Source organism: Sorex araneus, chromosome X, assembly GCF_027595985.1.
Source record: "Sorex araneus isolate mSorAra2 chromosome X, mSorAra2.pri, whole genome shotgun sequence".
NCBI classification, from domain to species: Eukaryota; Metazoa; Chordata; class Mammalia; order Eulipotyphla; family Soricidae; genus Sorex; species Sorex araneus.
This window is the reverse complement of record NC_073313.1, coordinates 68134409-68141110: the sequence shown is the minus strand read 5'-3', so window position 1 is coordinate 68141110 and position 6702 is coordinate 68134409. Positions and strand designations below refer to the sequence as shown.

The 6702-nt window shown below is 41.2% G+C and overlaps 1 pseudogene; it reads right to left on the bottom strand.

The window, feature by feature from the left end:
• Positions 1–3206: 3206 nt before the first annotated feature.
• LOC101541692 (histone H3.1-like) lies at positions 3207–4176 on the bottom strand (annotated as a pseudogene).
• Between the last annotated feature and the right edge of the window lie 2526 nt (positions 4177–6702).

Below are 6702 nucleotides of genomic sequence, written 5' to 3'. Positions count from 1 at the left end.
AGAACAAAGGAGTTTCCTTTCTTTTCACTGTAGAGGGCAACAGGCAATGTAGACAAACATGGAATAGGAAATTGTCAGGACTCTTCTCTGTCCTTTAGGAGCCTGCTGATGGGTTGTGGGAAATAGCCCAGTCTCTGCTCTGAATGGTCCCGCTGAATACTGATGCGCTTCCTCACTGCCGATACTGTCTCAGACAACTGGTGTGCTGGGAGCCGGCGGGAGAGTGATACTGCTCTGAATTAATAGCCAGGCTGTGAGCTTATTCAACACTGCCCTGGAGGCCCTAAAGCCTGGACAATCCACTGTGTTTGTTTGCCTCCTTAGGTGTCTGTCTCACTCTCTGCAATCGGCTGCTGGACTCCTGGAGATTGAAGGTGCCAAATTCAACTGGCTCTGGACATGGCAGCAGCCCGTGTCATGCCACCACAGAGATGTCCTGTCCCCCATTGCTCGCTCCTCTCCCTAGAACTACTCCCCTGAAATTTTTCCTTATCACCGCATTCCTGCTTTTACTGGACCTGACAGTGATTTCAGGTTTTAGTCATTCTTTGGTTTTATTTGGTAGGTTCAGGGACACACCCCAATTTTCCATATAAAGGATTGCTAAATGCACTACTTCACAGGAACAGTCTACTCTCAGCTAGTTGAGGTAATGAGGACAAATGTATATTATCATAATCCTAGAGTTCAAAAGAAGATGTTTTAGGATCTCAAAACTGAAAGGCAAAATGATGATACACAAAAGATTGTGGTTCCAATTCACTTAGTTTTCATAAGTTATTGGATCAAGACAGTGATGCCAATACTCGAGTGGAATATTTGAAATGATTCTGTCAAGTCTATTATTGCTTAGCATCTCTCTTTTTTTGAAGTGAAAGTGGAAGTCTCCACTTACCTTTGTCAGCTGCTGTGAGAAGTCCCGTTTTTGTTTTGGTTTATGTTTTTCTTTTTGGCTGTCCATTCCTACATTTTTGACTCCCCTCACATTCTTTTCTGATAAACAGGGAGTTAATTAGAAATTTTCCATCATAAAATTCTGCCCTAGAGCTTGGACTTACGGGGAGACTAAGATAATGGACAATACCTGAGCAGATGGCCACAAAGACTCCAACCAGCCAGACCAACCGTGTAGATTCCCCAGATTCTTTGTAATACTTGTTGATTGATAAGAAGTGCAAAGGGCCTTTAAAAAGGCATGGGCTAAACCTTTCCTTTTAATTTGATGTTATACTAAGTTCGTCCTCACATGGGGAGTTCCTTTTCCTTTCTCTTCTAATTTCCAATAAAATTTTGTACATTCCAACTCTGAGTCTGAGCATCTTTATCACTCAATATTTTCATTCCTTAAAATATTGAAGAACCTAGAAATTGTGAACTAACAGTGACCCATTGCTGCTGCTGTGTCATTTACATCAGAAGTATAATGTAAGAAAGAAGAATAAGGGCATGACATTTTGCTTAAACAAATCTTTCAAGGGATTTGTATTGCGATGCTATTGGTTCCTAAGAACATCTGAGCTTTTGGAAGCTTTCTCTTTTATAAAAATATCCAAAAGTTTATTTTGATAAAGCAACATAAATTTCAAAGTTATTCACAGTTGGGTCTATGGTACATCTATACAATGGGATAGTATGCAGCTGTTAGGTAAAATGAAATCATGAAATTTGGCTACAAATGTATGGGTAGGAGAGTATCATGCTCAGGAAAATAAGTCAGAAGGAGAGGGACAGATAGAGGATTACTGCATCCATTTGTGGTATAGAAAACAAGAGATAGTGGGAGACTAATATTCAAGGCTAGGGAAAACAGGGGATAGGAGTACTGGTCAACAGTTGTGTAGGGCTACCACAAGTGTGTGTAGGGCTGATGTTGGTAAGATAGAATAGGGACCAGTATGACAATAATAGTTGTAAATGATCACGCTGAACAAGAGCTGAGTGTTAAAAGTAGGTAAAACGATATACATGATACCCTTTGCGCAGCAGAGCCTGGCAAGATACCAGTGACATATTTGATGTGCCAAAAACAGTAACAACAACGGGCTCTTGTGTTCCTGGAGTAAGCAGATGCCATTGGGCTACATTAGCTCTCGACAGGGACAAATAAAGACATTACTGGCGCCCACTCGAGCAAATCAATGAACAACGGGATGACAGTGATACAGTGGTACCCTTTCAGTATCTGTATTGCAAACCATGATGCCCAAAAGCAGATGTGGGGGAGAAAAGGAGAGAGAGTGAGAGAGAGAGGGAGGGGGAGAGAGAGAAGTACCTGCCATAGAGGCAGACTGGGGAGGATTGATGGGAGGGAAACTGGAGACACTGGTGCTGGGAAATGTACAATGATGGAGAGTTGGGTATTAGAGCACTGTATGACTGAAACCTAATCATGATCAACTTGTAAGGGACTGTCAGTGATTCAACAAAAAAAAATAAAATAAAATTTTAAAATGTTGTAAATATATATTCAAGAATACTTTGAAAAACTTGTAAGTACTCTACTCTTACATTTTAGAAATATTCAAGATGAAACATTTTTTTCAGTATATATCTGTAACTTTTACATATTTGTAATCTAATTAGATTTTATGTATTGATTTTGGCTTTAGGAAAGGATAAAATATCTAAAAATAGATGTTACCTTGGACTTTCATAAACAAACTCTTTATGTTGCTGTAAGATTGTCTCATATATTTTTATTTTAATTTATGATATTTACTTGAATTGCGGATAATTTACCGTTGAAAGAAAAACCTGAAGAAAAAGAGAATGAGGAAAGGAAAGTAATCTGCACAACAAAACGAGTAAAATTAAAATACAAAACAAATAGTAATAAATATAAAAATGGTTAGGTGTAAACAAGAGAACAGAAGTAAGAAATAAAGAAAGGATTGAAATTTATATATTAAGAAAAAATAGGGTGAGCAAACAAAAAATCAGAGAAATTAAGTAAAAAATAATTTAAGCCCAAGGATTAGAAATTAGAGAATTTAACCTGTAATTCCAGCTGCAATGTCATAAGCAACCAAAGTAAACTTTCAGTGTCTGAGTCTTGGAGGGACTCATTATATTCTTTAAAAGGTAAAATTCCACAGCTAGGAAAAATGGAAATACACACTAGGTTTGATGGCTGTTTCCATTACAAATATATACCATGCCAATTAGATTAGCACTGTAGCACTGTCATTCGTTAATTACCGATTTACTCAATCGGGTGCCAGTAGTGTCTCCATTTGTTCCAGCCCTAAGATTTTTGCACAGTAAACTCGATGCCCTCTCTCGTGGATGCGGCACGCCAGCTGCGTGTCCTTGGGCATAATGATGATGCGCTTGGCGTGGATGGTGCAAAAGTTGGGATTCTCGAAGAGCCCCACCAGGTAGGCCTCACACGCCTCTTGCAGCACCATGAAGGCCGAGCTCTGGGAGCGCAGGCCAGTCTTGAAGTCCTGCGTGGCCTCGTGCACCAGCCACTGGAACGGTAGCTTGCAGATAAGCAGCTCGGTGGACTTCTGGTAGCCGCAGATCTCGGGCTGGTAGTGGTGTGGCTTCTTCATGAGCCCGTGGCTGGTGCGCTCTTGTGGCCGCCTTGGTGGGCAGCTGCTTGTGCGGCGGCTTCACACCGGTTGACTTGCGGGCCGTCTGCTTAGTCCGAGCCCTCTTGTTCTTCCCAACTCAGCTGGAGACTCCTTCAGGGTTAGGGAAATGAGACCCATTTTTTGCTACTGTTGTTGGCATATTTAGTACCACACGGGGAGCTTGCCAGGCACTACCGTGCAGGCAGGATACCCTCAGTAGCTTGCTGGGTTGGGCGGAGGGGGGGATGGAAGAGGATGGAGGCTGTTTTGGGGGCTATCTCTAAACATCCCTCCAGGTGTTCCCAGTCTACCCAATGTAAGCCCCATGGTGACTGGCTTGCTGTAACAATTTGCACGCTGGCAACATGCATCTGCCTGCATCTTCGGGCAGCGCCTGGGGCATCTGCAGCCTCGGGTTGATCTCCTTGAGGTATATGTAGTACGCCCAGAGGTCACTGAATAGCAGAGCAAGATCCCATCGCATAGGGTCTGTGCCAGGTCGAACACCTGTGCTGAGGCCCAAGTCACTCGGTGGTTGGTGGACAGTGTCCTGCAGTGGATAAGCCATTGTGTGTGGTACTGCCACTGTTCCATGCTCCATGGCGTTGTGACTTGGCCCGACTGGGGGAGGCAGTGATGCTTTGGCCACCCACCGTGGTTTTTCCTCGCCCTGCCGTCACCATTCTGTCTTAATCCCGCAAAGCAACTGGTGACGTCCAGCAGAAATCATGCACAGAGTTCCAGCAAGGGTCACATGTGGAATTCCATGCCTGGCGTGCTGTCGCATGTGATCCAGAGCGAGATGGTGAGCCGGGTTCAAGAGAGCACGAGCAGTTCGACCTGTGTCTGCACCATCTTGCCTCCAACGAATTAGATTAATAGCAAAAAATGAGTACATAATTATCTCAGTAGGGATTTCAAACATTAATTAATTGTATGTTAAACACATTTAAATTTTTGTATACAACTTGATACTGTATCTCTTTCTGAAGTGTGAGGGTATAGGTCATTTTTATTTTCTTCTGTGCTTAACACTGGTCATCACATAGATCTCCATCTTCACACGGATTCTAGCTTTTATCAATTTTGTGAGCTTGAACAAGGTAATTACCAAAGTGACATTTCCTTCATCTTTGAAATTGATACTAAAAGGAACCATCCAGGAGCTGGAGCAATAGCACAGCGGGTAGGGTGTTTGCCTTGCACACGGCCGACCTGAATTTGATTCCCAGCATCCCATATGGTTCCCCGAGCGTGGCCAAGATTAATTCCTGAGTGCATGAGCCAGGAGTAGCTCCTGTGCATCACCAAATGTGACCCAAAAAAGCAAAAAAATAAAATCAAGTAAATAAGATAAAATAAAAGTAACCATTGGATATAGCTGCAACATGAGGATTTAAAGATGATGTACCAGGATACAAACTCCTGCACCACATGAGTCTCCAAGCACCACTAGGACAGATGACAGAGAACATTGTCAGTAATAGCCACCAAACACCACGACGAGTGGTCCCAAAGCAGAATTAAATGGCTTTTATTCTCAGAATTCTATGTTCCAGTAATTGATTCAGCTTTAGCCCCTGAATTATCATATGTGCTTAAAAACTAATAGACAGTACACCATAGAGATGCCTCCAGAACCTACCCCAGCTTGTCTTATTCAGGGAAACCCAGATGGGGGTGATGGGTTCCCCTCTCTGCCCCAACAGCGCTCTGGCAGCCGAAAACCTCCACAACTTAATCCTTGCCATGCTATGCCAGCCATGACAATCTCCACAGGCGGGCACCATTGTGAGACTTGTTTTTACTATTTTTGGCATATTGAATAAACCACAGGTAGCTTGCCAGGCTCTGTGGTGCGGGCGGGATACTCTAGGTAGCTTGCCGGGCTCTCTGAGAGGGACGGACAAATCGAACCCAGGTCGGCCGCGTGCAAGGCAAACGCCCTACCTGCTGTGCTATCACTCCAGTCCACAGTATTTTAAATTTTAGAATTCCTGGAGTGCACAGCTGCAAGTAGCACACAGAATTTGATGGGTGTAAAGTAGAAGGCAACCCATCCTGGGGAGGAAAAAAATATTTTATATAAAAGCACATAGGGCTCAAACTTTAACAACATGTTAGTAATCTCTTATAAAAGGGCTTAATGGCTCCAGGATAAAATACAGCAATCTTCACAAACTTTGCACTAAGGAAATTTTGGGGGATAATTTTTGGTGTATTATTCATGACAAGCAATACAAAGTAAATTATTTAGGTCCTGAGTTGGAGACAGAGTTTGGAGGTTACATTTGGTGGAAACATTTGAAGTATGGTCGTGGGTAGGTATAATGGTGGTTGGATTGGCACTGGAATAGTTAATGTAACAAATTTTGTGAATAACTTTATAAAAATAAAATTAAATTTAAAAAGCAGCATTTTCTCAAATGGTGGCTGCCATTTAGTTGCCTGATGATGAAGGCTGAACGTGGACATACTCTATTCCACCATCAGTATGACAGCAGTCCTCTATGGTTAATTACCTTATGTAAACTAAAAGAAATACTTTCTATGTACACAAGTATGTATGTATGTGTAAATGTGATATGTGCTTGTAAAATGCGTACACACATATAATATGTTGCTAGAAGAAATATGAAGAATACGCTTTAGTATTTTAAATAGAGTAGCCCTGTTTAAATAGCTTTAAAAAGTAAATACTATTTAAAAAGTAAATACTATATTGATCTTTTTGTCCTAAGCCTTATTGGATCACTGATTTATTATATTAGTTTAGTCTTTGAGTAGAAAATTACTTATGCACAGTGGCAATTTTTATTCTACCTTGGTGTGCTTCTCTCTTTTCCTTAAATTATGCATTGAATATTATTTTTATGATACTAGTTGATGCTTTTTCATCGTTGCTTTGTATTGAATAATATTAGTTTCTCCTAAGTTACTAAGCTCCTCTCCTTGTTGTAGTCTTTTTGCATATAATTATGGAAATAAAATATATATTATATCAGTGATGAATTATGTGGACAGATTCTCCACATTACTATGATAAAACTCATAGATTTATATAGAGATGGGTTTGACATGTTAGCTCAAAACCACCAAGATGTAATTTTTTCCTAAATATTGTCTT